The sequence below is a fragment of the Somniosus microcephalus genome, chromosome 20 (genome assembly GCF_052327205.1).
Source record: "Somniosus microcephalus isolate GS21.2 chromosome 20, FLI_Smic_1.0, whole genome shotgun sequence".
Classification (NCBI taxonomy): domain Eukaryota; kingdom Metazoa; phylum Chordata; class Chondrichthyes; order Squaliformes; family Somniosidae; genus Somniosus; species Somniosus microcephalus.
In genome coordinates, this window is record NC_141006.1 from 62,835,133 (window position 1) to 62,852,840 (window position 17,708).

The 17,708-nt window shown below is 44.8% G+C and overlaps 1 protein-coding gene across 3 annotated transcripts in view; it reads left to right on the forward strand.

The window, feature by feature from the left end:
* Positions 1–17,708, forward strand: part of LOC147103338 (cAMP-dependent protein kinase inhibitor alpha-like) — a 164,881-nt gene that overhangs the window by 34,262 nt on the left and 112,911 nt on the right. For all 3 annotated transcript variants that reach the window (XM_085962821.1, XM_085962820.1, XM_085962819.1), the window contains exon 2: positions 8,107–8,211. The gene's annotated coding sequence lies outside the window, so the exon portion shown is untranslated. The remainder of the gene's footprint in view (positions 1–8,106; positions 8,212–17,708) is intronic.

The following is a 17,708-nucleotide window of genomic DNA, read 5'->3' on the forward strand; positions in this document are numbered from 1 at the left end:
TATCTCAATACCATATTCCCGCTCTCTCCCTGTACCCCTTGATGCCTTTTGTGTCTAGAAATCAATCTATCTCCTTCTTAAGTATATTCAGTGACTTGGCCTCCACAGCCTTCTGTGGTGGAGAATTCTGCAGGTTCACCACCCTCTGAGTGAAGAAATGTCTCCTCATCTCAGTCCTAAATGTCCTACCCTGTATCCTGAAACTGTGACCCCTTGTTCTAGACCCCCCCACCCAAGCCAGGGGAAACAGCCTCCCTGCATCCAGTCTGTCTCGCCTTGTCAGAATTTTATACGTTTCAATGAGCTCCCCTCTCATTTTTCTAAACTCTAGTGAATACAGGCCTAGTCGACCCAATCTCTCCTCATACGACAGTCCTGCCATCCCAGGAATCAGTCTGGTGAACCTTCGCTGCACTCCCTCTATGGCAAGTATACCCTTACTCTCAAGGTATTTTCTAGGTCACTCTCTCTCTGGATTCCCTTTACTATGCCCATGTCTCTGAGGTTTTCCTGCCCTTGAGAACTTGATGTCTGTCCACTTAGCTTCCAGTTTCCTTCTAATTTGTCACTTTTTCTTTGGTCCCCACACATATACCCACATATGTCTTCACGGGTGCCTTTAGTGTAGGGGTGTCAACTCTGGCTGGACATATGCCTGGCGTTGTCATCACATGACCTGCCTCCCACTGTCGCACCCCACACTCCTGCCATTGGCGGCCCGACATGTCCATACTCGTGACACACTGCCTCCCCACGCCAATTGGACAGCGAATAAACTCTGCACCCTGATTGGATGGATGATTCTTGACCGTCAGTCAAACCGCCGTTCTTCTCTTCCCTCCCCCACCCCCATCCAATATTTTTTTTATAACTAATAAACAAGAGTGTTCAAAGAAAATTATATTGAATAGAAATTTTTCTCGTGCCTTGCTCGAAGCCAACCTTTCCTGCTAAGCAGCACGGCACACCGCGGTCTGGAGGTCCCGCGCGGGCCGCTCACCGGCTTTACAATGGAAATAACCACGCATACGCGAAAATTTTGAATGGGCTGCGGAGCCAGTTAAAGGGTCCGCATAGGGGGAATAAAAAGAGGTAACATTGGCAAATTAGGTTAAGCGATAGGTCAATAGAGTTGCAGTGGCAGACATTTAAGGGGATATTTCAAAATACACAGAATATATACATTCCAACAAGAATGAAAAATTCCAAGGGGAGGACCCACCATCCGTGGTTAACTAAAAAAGTTAAAGATCGTATTAAACTTAAAGAAAAAGCATATAATTGTGCAAAGATGGGTGGCAGGTCAGAAGATTGGACAGAATATAAAAAAACAGCAAAGAATGACTAATAGATTAATAAGGAGAGGAAAAATTAGAGTACGAGAGAAAGCTAGCTAGAAATATAAAAACGGCTAGTAAGAGTTTCTATAGATACTTAAAAAGAAAAGATTTAACAAAGTGAGCGTTGGTCCGATTAAAAAGCGAGTCTGGGGAATTAATAATGGAAAATAAGGAGATGGCAGTTGAATTGAACAGGTGTTTTGCATCGGTCTTCACTATAGAGGATACAAGTAACATCCCAGAAATAGCTGTAAATCAGGAAATGGAAGGGAGGGAGGAACTCAGAAAATTATAATCACCAGGGAAGTGGTACTGAGCAAATTGTTGGAGCTGTGGGCTGACAAGTCCCCGGGTCCTGATGGACTTCATCCTAGGGTCTTAAAAGAAGTAGCTAGTGAGATTGTTGATGCGTTGGTTTTAATTTTCAAAAATTCCCTAGATTCTGGGACGGTTCCATTAGATTGGAAAATAGCAAATGTAACTCCTTTATTCAAAAAGGGAGGGAGACAAAGCGGGAAACTACAGGCTGTAATGATATCGGCAAATAGAGATGGTATTTGCCTGTTCGATTATGATGCCTTAATAGCATGATTGCATGTATTGATTGCTTGTGCCTGACCAGCAGAGGGCATGTGACTGAGAGAAGCAAGGCAGTTAGTTTAGTTTCGGTTTCGTTCTAGATGCATCACAGCATCGTGTCTCCTGTAAAAGCTGTATAAAGAGTTGAACAGACTTTAGATTAAAACTCATTCTCTTTCATAAATGTCTCATCATTGAACCCACAAAGAAATCAATACACAGGCCAGTTAGCTTAACATCTGTCATAGGGAAGATGTTAGTAGCTATTATTAAAGACATTCTAGCAGGGCATTTAGAAAAGTTCAAAGTAATCAGGCAGAGTCAACATGGTTTTGTGCAAGGGAAATCATGTTTAACCAATTTATTGGAGTTCTTTGAGGAAGTAACATGTGCTGTGGATAAAGGGGAACCGGTGGATGTACTGTACTTAGATTTCCAGAAGGCATTTGATAAGGTGCCACATCAAAGGTTATTGCAGAAAATAAAAGCTCATGGTGTAGGGGGTATCATATTGGCATGGATAGAAGATTGGCTAGCTTACAGAAAACAGAGAAGGCATAAATGGGTCATTTTCTGATTGGCAAGATGTAACGAGTGGTGTGCCATAGGGATCAGTGCTGGGGCCTCAACTTTTTTACAATTTATATAAATGACTTGGATGAAGGGACCAAAGGTATGTTTGCTAAAGTTGCTGATGACACAAAGATAGGTAGGAAAGTAAGTTGTGAAAAGGACATAAGGAGGCTACAAAGGGATATAGATAAGTTAAGTGAGTGGGCAAAGATCTGGCAGATGGATTATAATATGGGAAAATGTGAAGTTGTCCATTTTGGCAGGAAGAATAAAGAAGCATATTATCTAAATGGTGAGAGATTGCAGAGCTCTGAGATGCAGAGGGATCTGGGTGTCCTAGTGCATGAATCACAAAAGGTTACTATGCAGGTACAGCAAGTAATTAGGAAAGCTAATAGAATGTTATCGTTTATTGCGAGGGGAATTGAATACAAAAGTAGGGAGGTTATGCTTCAGTTATACAGGGCATTGGTGAGACCACATCTGGAGTACTGTGTACAGTATTGGTCTCCTTATTTAAGGAAGGATGTAAATGCGTTGGAAGCAGTTCAGAGAAGGTTTACTAAACTAATACCTGGAATGGACGGGTTGTCTTATGAGGAAAGGTTGGACAGGCTAGGCTTGTATCCGCTGGAGTTTAGAAGAATAAGAGGTGACTTGATTGAAACATATAAGATCCTGAGGGGTCTGGACAGGGTGGATGTGGAGAGGATGTTTCCTCTTGTGGGAGAATCTAGAAATCGCTGTTTAAAAATAAGGGGTCACCCATTTAAGACAGAGATGAGGAGAAATATTTTGAGGGTCGTGAGTCTTTGGAACTCTCTTCCTCGGAGGGCGGTGGAAGCAGAGTCTTTGAATATTTTTAAGGCAGAGGTAGGTAGATCTTGGTAAGCAAGGGGGTGAAAAGTTATCGGGGGTAGGCGGGAATGTGGAGTAATCGGATCAGCCATGATCGTATTGAATGGCAGAGCAGGCTCGAAGGGCCGAGTGGCCTACTCCTAATTCGTATGTTCGTATGTAACATTGTTCGAAGCAGTGTTCTAGAGATTAGGCTTTAATTCCTGAAGGCTCCAGGGCAATCCTGGAGGGTTGGCTTGGCAACCCTACTGTAGTGCTGCCGCCCCAGGCTCAGTAAGGCCCTGAGAAACAGGTAAATTAGGGCTAGGCCCCATAATTCAGCTGGAGTGCCTGAACAGTGTTCCAGAATCTCAATACCCATATAAAATGGATGTTGTACAGGAAGCCTGTCCCTTGGTGTTGGGGGCCATTGCTCTTCAAGTAACCTAATCCCTTTGTACTTGCTGCCCGTGTCTGCTGTGCATTTTCCCACCTATTTCACTGCTTTGCTAGCTGTTTAGTTGTTTTGCTATAAAGCAACATAGTCAGCTGCTTTAAGCTGCACTCCATGCTATAGCTAAGCCTGTTTCACTTGGAATATTTCAGTGTGCCGAGACGGGTACCCCTCTGGGCATCCCTCTGTAATTGCAGATTTTGGAGGAGGATCTGAGGTGGCATTGGGTTTGCCAACCCTCTAGGATTGTCCTAGAATCTCCAGGAACTAAAGCTTAACCTCAGACATTGCAACCCAGGAGAAAAATTACTGGGGCAATAAATAAAGTGCCCTTTTTTTCCCATTTTCTATGAACATTTATTAATTATAAAAATTATAATGGGATAAAAAGGCCAATGGAGAAAAATTCGGTTGCTTTGCGCCTCCCGGGGGCGCAAAGCAACTAGTGCCCGGGCGCTGCGCCGCTAACACCTCCCGCGAAATTCAGTGGGAGGTTAGCTGCAGCAGTAGCCGGTAGCGCCCTGTGGCTCTGTGTCTCTGGCGATGACCTCATCACCGTGCCCTGCTCGCGCCCCGGCTGCAAACTTGGCTCGCGCCCCCTGACCTACCGCCGGCCGCCATGTCCAACAGGGTCAGGGTGGCGTTTTTGCGGCAAATTAAAGGGCAGGTGCCGGGCGGCCATTTTTTTTGGGCCACCTGCCAGCACCTGCCCCCTCTGGCCGCCTCCTGCAGGGTGCCGGCAGTGATCCGTCAGCCCGGCACTCCCAAGTGCCGGACTCTCTTGCCGGAACCCTGCTCCTCGGTGATCCAGCAGGGCCCTGGTGCGCACTGTGCTAGGCCCTTCCTCTTTAATCAGGGTGGGGATGCCTGCAGTACCGCGGCGCTGCTGCACGTAGCACTGCGATATTCAATGGGAGCGCCCTGGCGAAGTTATCGCCCCAAAGGGGGCACGAGCCAATCCCCCCCCAAAAAGTCGAGCATCAACCAATTGGGTAGGTAAGAGCATGTTTGCTTTCCAATTGTCATGGGAAGGTGGTGCGCTGCGAGGATGGGCATGTTGAGCGACCAATGGCGGGGCAGGATTGTATGGCGGCAGGAGGTCATGTGATGAAACCTCGAGAGTTGACAACCCAAGGCAGCATCTAGTCAGATGTATGTTTGTCCAGTTATGACACACCCTTATGTTGCCAGCCACGCATACTGAAACAGACAGTCCTGCCTAGACGTATCCGAAAGGACCTGCATACGGAGTATAGAATTCCCCACGGAGGCCAACACTGAACTTTGTGCAGTTCTGTATCCAGAACGGAAAACCACTTCCACGAGAGGAACAGTTCTGTCAGAGATTGTGAAGATAATAGCTGCGCTGAACCATTATATCATTGGGCCCTTCCAAGCAACAAAGAGATATGTGTCAAATTTCTCAACCTGCAGTGCAGAAGCAGTCACTAATTTATGCCTTTGTGAATCTCGCTTTCAGATGCAGGGGGGGTATTTTAAAAATGCTATAATTGTTCTTTGAGAATGAGATTATTGGGAAATCTGTTTTGTACAACTGCCACTTAAATTATATATTTGATATTAATACAAAGTTTGATGACTGTTTTATGCAATGTTCAGATAAACTGCAATTTGTTTTCTGAGTTGAATACACAAAGTTGCACCTTCTAACCTACTTGCACAATGGTCTAAAATATCACATTATTTTGTGTGTTTCGTGCATCGATATAAATCCCTTCACAGCCAGAGCTTAAAACCAAATCTGTAGTATTTAACTGGTACTGTTGTGGCCATCTGACTGTCCTGTTCAATCCCTGTTGCCTTCCAGTGATCTGATTGATCCATGGGAACCATGTGACCTGCAAATGGGTGGGTACTCGCTGCTTTATCATCTTCTGATAATGGTGATCACTCTTAATGCTTCGTCTCTTCCCGGCCTTGCTACCACCTCAACGTCATCTGCCAGCGGCTACAGGTGTCCCCCTCAGCTGCTCTCTCTGACATCCTGCTCAATAAAGAATTTTTGTGTTAATTAAAAATGTTAAATTCGGCACTCTGCTCCATTCACCTGGCATGAACTATGAAAGAGTAGGAACACAGCCTGCCTGCACTCTGATCCAGGCTTGACAGCTAGTTCCCTCCAGCTGTGACCTTCTGCTCAAGCCTTCCCTCCCACTAGCAACTCCAAGCGTTGACCTTCCGGTCTCGCCACCCTGGCTTTGAATGCTCTGGCTCTGCTCCCCTCCCTCCCACAAGTACTCTGGGACCTGATGTGGCAAATCAGTGGGGAGCAAGATGGCCTGGGAGGGGAGCGGAGAGACCGAGATCCCAACCACCAAGCTGTATTAAGTGTGTTTACCTTTCGTAACCAACCTTAAAAGAAACCGCATGGGTGACCCACTGTCTGTGTGTTTTAGATGAATGGGAAAAGATGTCGTTCCACCAGCCGGGTGTGAGCCACCCATAGCACCAGTGGCTGAGTGTCTGCCTGGTGTCATTGTCCTCATGGTTTGGGTTCTCTTCTGTTGGCCTCTCTTGGAACCAGGCTCGTGTACAGCAGGACCTGGGTAAAAGAAAGCAAGACTTGTATTTACAGCCGATGAATTACTTTTGCAGTGTAGTCACTGTTGTAATGTAGGAAATGAATGAGCTGGTGAATGAAAGACAACCGCTGTCTGGTCTTGTTTAGTGGGACTAATAACATAAAATACATTCAACGATAAGATTCATTATATAAATATAACTAAATACAATGCATAATAATTACAACAGTTGATGTGGGAGAACCATGCCAAAACTGACTGGATTTCCCCATTTTTAGGAATGGTTACAGCCTTAACACTCCTAACACTCCTAATGTCACTACCACCCTTCCACTACCTCTGTCCTGGCTCCTCTGTAGATCTCTGTCCCTGACCATAGCCCCACAGCCCCTCTGCTTCTGGGCTTAGTTCCACTGATGGCACCATTTGCTCCAGATCCTGGACGTTCCTGCATCCAGGCTTCGTGCTTTACCAGATCCGTGGTCTTTTCTCCCTGCCAGCTCCATTCCTCATATTTTAAATGCTCTGCTCGATGGTCCCATGTTCACCTTCATTACCTAGCTGCTCCACTGGCCATCATGTGCCCTGGACTACCCATAAGCAATGCCAGAGGAGATGTGCTAATTGTTGCTTGCATGACAAGACCATATCTGGCAACCCCATTCAGCAGGGTGTCAATGTGCCTGCAAATAAGAAAAGCACAGGTGCAGAGAGAAAAAGCGAATCCAAGGAAAAGGCAAAAAAGTAAATCGATATTTGGTGAGAGGCAGAAAAATTGATATAAAGCCAGACCAAGAAATGTGGAGACACAGAAAACAGAGAGATGAACAGAAATAGAAAGAGACAACAGAAGCTCAGAAATGAGAGAACATCAAGTCAGTGAGAGAAAGAACCAAACCACGAGTGAGATTAAAACACAAAGACCAAAGGAGTTGAAGGGAACAGATAAAGAGAATGAGCGTTTGAAAACGACAGAAAAATAAAAGCAGCGAGGGGAAAGCTTGTATATACAGATAAGGAAGATATTTGCTGTGCAACTCTGCAAGGGCACTGCAGAGTAACCCATACTGATGCATGTAGGATTGTTTTTTGTAGCCACTGTTCTAATTCTTCAGGGACTGTGTAGAGATGTTATTATTAGGGCAAAATTGACAATTTCACTAATACATTCTTCAACATGGTGGCTGCCATTTACATACAACTGGTATCCCAGCATGTGCACTGCAAACATTTTAAAATCCAGATGTGCCGCATCCTTGTAGTTTACAGTTACATTGCCCGAAGCAGCGTTGGAATTATCTGTGTAACACTAGAAGTTGGGGATCTGCAGCGTAACGCTGCCACAAACAAGCAACTAACTGCTGCAGAGATTTGACCGTCTGATCATTTTTAAACCTACAGCTTTGTTTGTCTTAATCATTTTGCAATCGAGGCTGCAAGAGCAAATGTTACAGATATGTCTGTCACCGACACTAAAGCTGCGCAGTATCAGGGCAGCTGCACATTCTTCATGGATTTTTCATGCATTTGTTGCGCACAGTCCCTAATGCATACTGAGCGAGAATAACCTTTAAACACTGATCTAGGCTCTTGCATGAAGTCTAGCCGCTTGGGTGAGGTACCAGAGAGCTAATGGGGACTATAAAATGGCACTCGGCAAAGGCTATCATATTAAGGAATGGAGGGGAGAAAGATAGAACTGTAAATACAAAATATATCAGCGTAGTCACTTCTATGTTCCACTAACAATCTTTCTATTTAACTTTTTTATCTTTCACAGATTGGTAGCAGTCAATATTAAGATGGAAGGAGTCTAAATTTGGAGTGCAACATAGTGGGACAGAGCCACTTTGGAGAGTACTGAGTACTAAATAAATCTGAGGCGGTAAGTTGCCTTTCTTTCCCCAAATTATTTGGATACTTTGCACCACTGAAATCCTCCGAGCTGTATTGATGATCAGGGCAATGAAGGAAGAGAGGAGACGGATACTTTTCGATGTTTTTTTTTTGATTGTCCGTGCAACATGTTGCTAAGGCTATTGTCCTGTACTGTACCCTTCTTTCAGAGAGTGGTGCTTGTTTAAGTAAGATGCAGATCACCTTTAACAATGTGGAGTGAACCTGAAAGGTTCAGTCCCCCAAGAGCTGGTGTGCTCCGGATCGGGGTAGGCAGTGATACAAAGGATGACAAAAGGCCGTTCATCCCTGTAGTGTTCTGGAGCTGATTTTTGTCCTGCAACCTTGATCTTGGGAGAGGGAGCTGTGTGCATGCACTCCTGTGTTTAATTCTGGATGCTACAGCTAGTCTTGCTTTTATCCTTGCTGTATGGTATGGCTCAGTATCTTGCACCTGTCCAGACTGGCTGTGCAGTTTGGCTAGGGCACTTGCATGAAGTAGTAACATCATGGCATCGTGTCATAATGTTACTGCCCCAGGAATATCAGTGACAGTCAGAGGGGCCAACTTTTTTTAAAAATGGGTCTTCCAGAGTGCCAGATGTCTGGTTTTACAAAACCGATGTTATGGATGCTGATGCCTTAATACCAATATAAAATCAACGTAACTCTCAGGCTAGCATCGAACTGCATTTTGAACTTCCTGAATGTCTCTGTTATCTTGTGTACCAGATTATTCCAAACATTCACCATCCTATTCACTTTATAAAAAAAAACAATCGTTTCTATTACCTGTGCTCAATTTATTTTTCACCAACTTAATTTTATGCCCTCTGGTCCGCATAATCGCTCTCGACACACATGTACAATATTTTCAGTGTTGTTAGTCGTTCTAATCTGCTTTTCCAAAGTAGTTTTTTTTCCTTGCTGCTGTGCGATGCAGTGCTTGAGTGCCCCAAACCCAATGTTTGGAACCCTTCCTTTTCAGATGCATCAGTGCTGGACTGTCAATCTTTTATCGCTCTGCTGTTGTGTGTTTCTATCAGTCTTTATCATCATCTCTTCAGACCATACTTCTAAGAGTCACAATGGAGGAAGAATTGCTCTGGATAGTATGTGTAGCAACATTGTAGATATGTTCCATGGTGACCAAGGCAATGACTTCCCACCCCCCCCCCCCCCCTATTTATTTTTCCACACTTGCTGTTACTATGATGTATTATTTTGACCAGTTGATATTGGCAGTATTGTGCCCACAGAGTGGCAGGAAACGCGTCCTAATCTGTGATTCCCCGCACAGCAGTTTAACTGCCTGAGCCTTGCCATTGGAGTGACCTCCTTCCTTGCAGAGATGGAGGAAAAATAAAAAATTTACATAGAATGTACGGCACAGAAACAGGCCATTTGGCCCAAGTAGTCCATGTGAGTGTTTATGCTCCGCACGAGCGTCCTCCCGCCCCATTTCATCTAATCCTATCCGCATAACCTTGTATTCCTTTCTCCCTCGTGTTTATCTAGCTTCCCCTTAAATGCATCTATGTTATTGGCCTCAACTACTCGTTGTGATAGCAGGTTCCACATTCTAACCACTCTCTGGGTAAAGAAGTTTCTTCTGAATTCCCTATTGGATTTATTAGTGACTATCTTATATTTATGGCTCCTAGCTTTGGTCTCCCCCACAAGTGGAAACATCTTCTCTACGTTGACCCTATCAAACCCGTAGCCTTTTCTAGAGGAAAGAGCCGCAGCCTGTTCAATCTTTCCTGATGGGTATAACCTCTCGGGACTTCGGTCAACAGAGGTTGCTCCCGTGTACTTCCTGACCCCAATAGAGTAGGGGTAGGCAAAGAAGATTGCCTGCCCTTCCTTTTGGCTGGGGAAGATGCATGGTGTAGGGAATTTTATAGAGGAAGTAAAAAATTTAAATAGAATATGGGTGGAAATATGATACTTGGCTGTAAACATCCAAACAGTAATTATCAAACTGTACTGCACTTTAGTGGTTTTAATCAAAGTATGCACGTTGCCAAGACACTGGCAGATGACATTTAATGCAGTCAAGTTTAAAGTGACTTTGGGTGCATTGAGCAGTTGCTGACCTGTTTGGGACCACATGATTTGTGCATAAGGATGTTCATTATGGCAAAGGCAACTGATTTGCGTTGTCGGAACTAGCCTTGAAGAAACTGGGGTGGAAATAAGACGGTGCCCGGTTTCGGGCGTGAGGGCAGAAATGCGGCCACAACACATGCCTGAACCGGGAGGCCCATTGCCCGCCCTACGATGGGCCACAGGCCGCCTCTAAATAATGTGGGCGACTGCCGGCACCTGTCGCGCCGCCACTGGCGGCTCGTCCTTCTGCTGCTTCGAACTTTGGGCCGCCTACCTCGCTGGAAGCGGCCCTCAGGTAAGTGTCGGGGGTGGAAGGAGAATGGGAGGGGGCCAATTGCGGGACAGCAGCAGCTCTCTAGAGGACACTGAACAATCCTGAGTGGGGCGGGCTTGACTCCTGCCTCGCTTATTGCAGGGCAGTTTCAGCGAGGGGGGTTGAAACCGGCATTACCCTTCATAATATATGTAAGGGACCTAATGCTTGTTTTAGGTGGCTGCCAGGGATGCCTGAAAATTGACCCAACCCAATTTCGGATTGGACATTTCCGACATCCTTGGGGCGCAGGATGTTGGTCCTCAAAATTGGGTCTCGCTGCGCCCAATAAAACGGGCACAATGCGGTCCAATTTCTCCTCCTGCGATTTGCAGTAGTTGGGTTGAATTGATCTTCAACAAGCCTAAGCATCCTTTGGATTGGAGCTAAGGCGCTAATTATCGCCTCCGACAGCAAACTTGGCTTTTATCACCCCTGGAGGTGATTGGAGTGCTAAATCAGGCGCTTCACACCTGCCTTAAGGCTGAGGAGCGAGGCGCTACCTCAGAGCGCTGGCGAAGCAAGGAAGGGCAAATCAAAATAAACCTGCAAAGTGCTGCTCAGTACCCAAAACTCCTTCACACAGCGTTGAATCTCTCCAGAAGTCTCTCTTTCTCTCCTCTCTCTCTCTCTCTCCGAATGCGTGGTGCAAAAATGTCACCGACAAAAAAAGGCAGGAAGCGGTCGCCTTTAAATAGCGCTCCTAGTCCCTTTCTGACAGCATAACGCTCCCCTCAACCTGTCATTGCTAGCGGCAGGCGGTAAGGCAGGGGGCGCCACTCAATATCCGGTCCAGGGTGCTAACGGGGCGTTGCGCACTCGACTGACGTCACAATCCGCTGGCGCAGGAGATCGTGGCGGTAGTGTTTAGGGCTGCTGCAAAATGTCTAGTTAATTTCGCGAACGGTGCAAACATCGCCGCGCCCGGGCGCTAGTTGCTTTGCGCCCCATTAGCGCCCTTTTAAGGCGCTAATGGGAGGCACAAACAACTGAATTTTTCCCCCATTATGTTTGTGTATGCAAGCAGGTAATATTGAAATACTTCGGCTTGTGAGAGTATAGGGCTATTTGTTCGCTTTTCCATTGTTGCTATGGTGACTGCACTGCTGTTTGCTGATGTGTGGTTTTTGGCACTGTAAATCACTGCAGCAGCTCTCCCCATGTCTCCAGTGTTTTCTTAAGATGACGTGACATCTGGCCCTGCTCTGTGCCTTACAGGCGTGCAGATTATCTCCATACGTTTGTGTGCAGAGATGATAATGTCATTTCTTACTGAGCATATTTTTAAAAACAACCAGATATCAAGCAACCCTTGTCGAACTTTCACAGTTGTTGTTCCTGGGAAGGTCATGTGTGCAACCAGGAGCTAAATAGCTGTCATGGCTGCAGTTCAGATGCTCGGAGTATTTGTAACAATCAAAACAAATGCACCCGCCAACGGATTCTATAAATGAGTCACACAGCTTGACATTGCTTTGATGCGGTGGTTTAAATGGTTATCCTTTCCCACTACAAATGGTCAAGCCCATGCAAGTTGTTCTACGATCGAAATAAATTATGAGGACAGGTTGCATAAACTGAGCTTGTATTGCCTTGAGTTTAGAAGGTTGAGGGGTGATCCAATCAAGGTATTTAACTCGACTAAAGGATTTGATAGGGTAGATGCCAAGAAATTAGGTTAATTTCCTGGTCTGTGCTTGGTTAACTGATCTCAATCAGTGCAATGTTATCTTAACGTAATTACGAGTCTCCCAAGCAGTTGTAGTGGAGTGCCATTTATTCAGTCCTGACTGTCTCGTAGTACAGTACTTCAAGCATGGCCAAGATGGCGTCGGATCCCGCCCCCGGATATGACATCAGCTGTCAACCAGCTGTCAATCAAACCCCGCTGTTTTTGCGACAGCTATGGTTATCCGTGCAATCAGGACTCTGGTTTTGGCCCTCTTTTGGTTAGACCCAATTAACTGTAACTTAATAAAACTTTAAATAAAACTTAACAAAATTAAATTAAAATTTGGTTTGCCGGGGTGATGATGCACTCCAGTCCCCGCAGCGCCCACCGGTCTCTGAAGGCCTCAAGTGTGCCGGCGAACACCGCGTGCTCCATCTCTGGTTTTGGTGGTGCTACAATTAGCTTCAGTGTCCCCCTGATTTATGATTTGCGGGGGGGTGGAAATCAGTCAGTTATTGCGCCTGATTTCTGTTCGATGAAAATCAGGTGCGGACGGGGATAGGTCGGGCAATAATGGCCCTCATGGTTGAGTAACCCACCAGCACGTACTCCAAATTCACGTGAAGAATGGTCACCAAGTGCAAAGTACCAGAGGGGTCACTGCTGTCCAGAGGCTTGTACCACAATATGAAGAGGGTATAAAGGAGAAAATCAGAGGGGAAAATCAGTGAGAAAAATGAATTTTACAGGTAAATCCCTGCTTGCATGAATTCGGGGCAATATCTGAAATGTTTGATTTTCCCCAATAACATTTGATATTAGATATTACAAAAATGTAATAATTTGCAGGGTGAAGAGATGCATTAAAAACTGTGAACCACTACTTTTCTGCAAGTATTATTAAAATGGTCTGTCATTAAAGATGGGTGCGTCACAAATATAAAAAGATTGTGTTTTGTAGTCTGTCTTTAACACATAGCATAACTATATCTAGGGACTAAGATAAGTAAGTTTGATCTTAATTTAAGCTTCCCAAAAGATGCATTTATTGTTTTTGAAATGCTGTGTGGCTTTGAACAAATGTGGGCTTTTTTTTTTAAGTCCCTGATACATGGTGACTCTCGCATACAATCCCTGAGGTAGAAGGCATCCATGTTTCACCCCTCATCACTATGCTTTCTACAGCACAACAGAGTGGGGCTGGACACAAAAGCTGTTCCCCTGCTTCCTCGAGCAATGGAACCGAATGTCAGTCTAACACCATCAGAAATGTGGTGGGTAAACACTTAAGACTGGGTGCGTAGGAACGCAGTTTTTTCACTACATTGGTCAGAGAAATTCCTCTGAACTGTTCCCGCTCCGCTGGCATTTCTTCACCAGAAGTTTTTTTGTCTCTTTTTCATAGGAAAGGTGACTCTCTGCGGAGCTGCCGCCTTGAATCAGTCAAATTATCCAGGCATGTTTGGGCATGTGAATTAGAGGAAATTAACCTTTTTGCACTGTGTGCTGTATACTCATGTGTTGACTAACCTGACATACAATTCATTTTTATAAAATCCTAAGAAAAAGCACCTGGGGCTTGCACTTTCATTATGTCAGTGATTGAACTAATTGTTTTGTACCATTTTAACATTTTTTTCTCACGCTGGCAACTAAATAGCAATGGCAGTTCAATGCCAATCTGTCCAGCTTATTGGATAATTGATTGTTAAAGGTTAAAAAGCAGACTCGGAATTAGCACAAGCAGTGATGAGTATACAGGAAACTTTCTGGTATCCAGCACAGAGGGGACCAGGATGGTGCCGGTTGATTAAAAATTCCGGATGACGGAGAGTGTTATCTACCAAGGCTATTCTTAACAAACAAAGAGTCAGACTCCTGTTATTGAGGTGTTCGGACTTCCGACAGCGCCAAGAAGCCGAGTAGTGGCAGTTTGGAGAACTACCTCCACTGACTAACTCGGCCACCGCGGGAGACTCGGACTCGGCAACATTTCCGGTTATTGAGGTGTTGTTTTCGGAGTATGAATTTTGCCGGTTAATAGAGAATTCCGGATATTTAGGTGCCGTTTAAACGAGAGTTTCCTGTACCACCCTTCTGGCTCATGTGGTCCACTTGTCATTTCCTTAGAAGCTTCAACTGGATCAAAAGGTGATTTTGAGGTACTGTTAAGGATCTGGAGTGTCTATATCGGCAGACCTTGTTAATAAGAGCTTGCCAGAATCGGCTACATAAGTATCCAAGGCTCCAATGAGCAGGAATGACACGCTGCAGGTAGCAATCCACAAAAATATCAATAGGTACTCGTCATGGACCCATTCTATTCAAAGGTCCAGTTATTTTCATTTCTTTGCTTGGAAGCCTGAAAGCAGAATTTGGAATTTTTCCGACAGTGACATTATTGAAGTATGTTGATGACTGTGTTTCTCTGTCTCTTTCTGTCCCTCTACTCTTTTTTTCCTGTTTCTCCTTTTCTGCCTTTTATTTTTCTCTCTTGATGGATGCAGTAGCAAGAAACTTAAGTCAACTAGCAATTGCCTGCTGGACAAATGCACCTGAGGGTTCGGGGAGGACAGGAAAATCATCTGAAAACACAAATGTAAATTTGTTTCTCATGATCTTCTTTATATAAAAAAAATAAAAAATAAAAATAATAGTGAGCCAGCAGATTTATCTTGGTTTCCTTCATGGTAAGTTGGATAGTATGTTGTTTTATAATAGGAACATTATACCATTCAATGTATGTATTATATTGTGGCGTACCGACCACAGAAAGGACACAATCCGCTTTTCGGTCCGTAGACTATAAATCAGGCGTTGTGCCTTTAAGAAGGATCACACCTTTAAGAAACTCGATCTGCAACATAGTTAAGCCCAGAGCGGGGGAGGAGCAGTCTAAGCTGTGGACTGATGAAAGGCAGTCGGACTTGGTGTAGTCTCTGACGCCATTTTTGTGTTCAACATGCAGTCTCAATGATTAAACCTTTTCTGTTGAACCTCTCCGAGTTCAGTATTTTTTGTTAGGAGTACGTAGACTCCTACAATATATCTTTAAGACCATAGAATGAAAGACTTGCATTTATATAGCACCTTCCATGAACTCAGGACATCCCAAAGTGCTTTACAGCCAATGAAGTACTTTATTGAAATGCAGTCACTGTTGTAATGTATGAAACGTGGCAGCCAATTTGCACACGGCAAGCTCCCACAAACCGCAATGTGACCAGATAATCTGTTTTAGTGATGTTGGTTGAGGGATAGTGGCCAGGACACGGGAGAATTCCCCTGCTCCACTTCGAAATAGTGTCATGGAATCTTTTACATCCACCTGAGAGAGCAGACGGGGCCTCGGTTTAACGTCTCATCCGAAAGACTGGGTTTAATTGCTGTATATAGGCACATCGTGAGCCGAGTTACATGTTAATTGTTGCTCTGTAGATTGACAGATGGTTATAAATCTGTGGTTATTCTCCAAGGTCAGAAAAACCAGCAAGATATGACTGGTCTTTTCTTTCTTTCTGAAGATTGTTTTGTGTCTGCAATAAAAGTGGGAGACTGAGTGTGACAAGACTGGAAACTTTTTTATATAAAAAAAAAAGAAAATACACTCACTCACACGCCCTTGCATTATAGGTTAGTGTCTCCTGACTCTGACGTGTTACTGCTGCTTAGCTGAGGCATTGCCGTTTTTTGACATTACAACACTGACTACATTTCAAAATGTACTTCTTTGGCTGTAAGGTGCTTGGGGATGTCCTAAGTTTGTTAAAGGCACTATATAAATGCAAGTTTGTTCTTGCTATGCAGGAGACGGTTGGGAACCACTCACAATGTAGGCTAGAACGTAGAAAATTCAATGCTTTGGATGGAGTAACTACATCACAGCTCGTCCTGTGCAATAGTTGCTTTAAAAATCAATAACTGGAAAATTTCTCCAAGTACTCGTGGTCAAATCACTGGCTGTTCAGTGAATGTTCTGAATTAAATGCCAACCCCCAGATTTCTAGAAAACATGATTCAACAAGGGAGCAACTCTAGATTGCATTAGATTCATGGATCACTTTGGATCATTTGTATCCAGCTTCACTCCACCCCTTCTAACAGTGGAGTAGTACTTACATTGCAGATCGTAGCCAGAGAATCACCTGCAATGTCTTCTCTTCCCGCTCCTGCATCGTTACCTCTGGTGTCCCTCAAGGATCTATCCTTGGCCCCCTCCTATTTCACATCCACATGTTGCCCCTTGGCGACATCATCCGAAAACACAACATCAGTTTCCACATGTACGCTGACGACACCCAGCTCTACCTCACTACCACTTCTCTCGACCCCCTCCACAGTCTCTAAGTTGTCAGACTGGACATCCAGTTCTGGAGGAGCAGAAATTTTCTTCAATTAAATATTGGGAAGAGCGAAGCCATTGCTTTCGGTCCCTGCCACAAACTCTGTTCCCTAGCCATTGACTCCATCCCTCTCCCTAACATTTGTCTGAGGCTGAACCACACTGTTCGCAACCTTGGTGTCATATTTGACCCTGAAATGAGCTTCCGACCACATGCACAGCATAATTAAGACCACCTATTTCCACCTCCATCATACCGCCCGTCTCCGCCCTTGCCTCAGCTCATCCGCTGCTGAAACCCTCATCCATGCCTTTGTTACCTCTAGACTTGACTCTTCCAACGCACTCCTGGCTGACCTCCCACATTCCACCCTACGTAAACTTGAGGTCATCCAAAATGTGGCTGCCCGTGTCCTAACTCGCACCAAGTCCCGTTTGCCGATCGCCCCTGTGCTCGCTGACCTACATTGGTTCCCGCTTGAGCAACGCCTCCATTTCAAAATTCTCATCCTTGTTTTCAAATCCCTCCATGGCCTCACCCCTTCCTATCTCTGTAATCTCCTTCAGTCCCACAACACCCCCCGAGATATCTGCGCTCCTCTAATTCTGCCCTCTTGAGCATCCCTGATTATAATCGCTCAACCATTGGTGACTGTGCCTTCTGTTGCCTGGGCCCCAAGCTCTGGAATTCCCTGCCTAAACCTCTCCGCTTCTCTACACCTCTTTCCTCCTTTAAAACGCTCCTTAAAACCTACCTGTTTGACCAAGCTTTTGGTCACCTGCCCTAATTTCTCCTAATGTGGCTCAGTGTTAAATTTTTTGTCTTGTAATACTCCTGTGAAGCACCTTGGGACGTTTTACTATGTTAAAGGCACTATATAAATATTTGTTGTTGTAGGCATTTCCCAGGTTTTGTAAACCTTTTTATTGAGAAACCTAGATGAAGGTCCTAGTCCAGTACACCACCGTGGTAAAAGGAAAATTTGGTAGATCAAGAAGTAGGTGTTGGATAATGTCAAACATGGATTTTAAAACTCTCTCAATTGT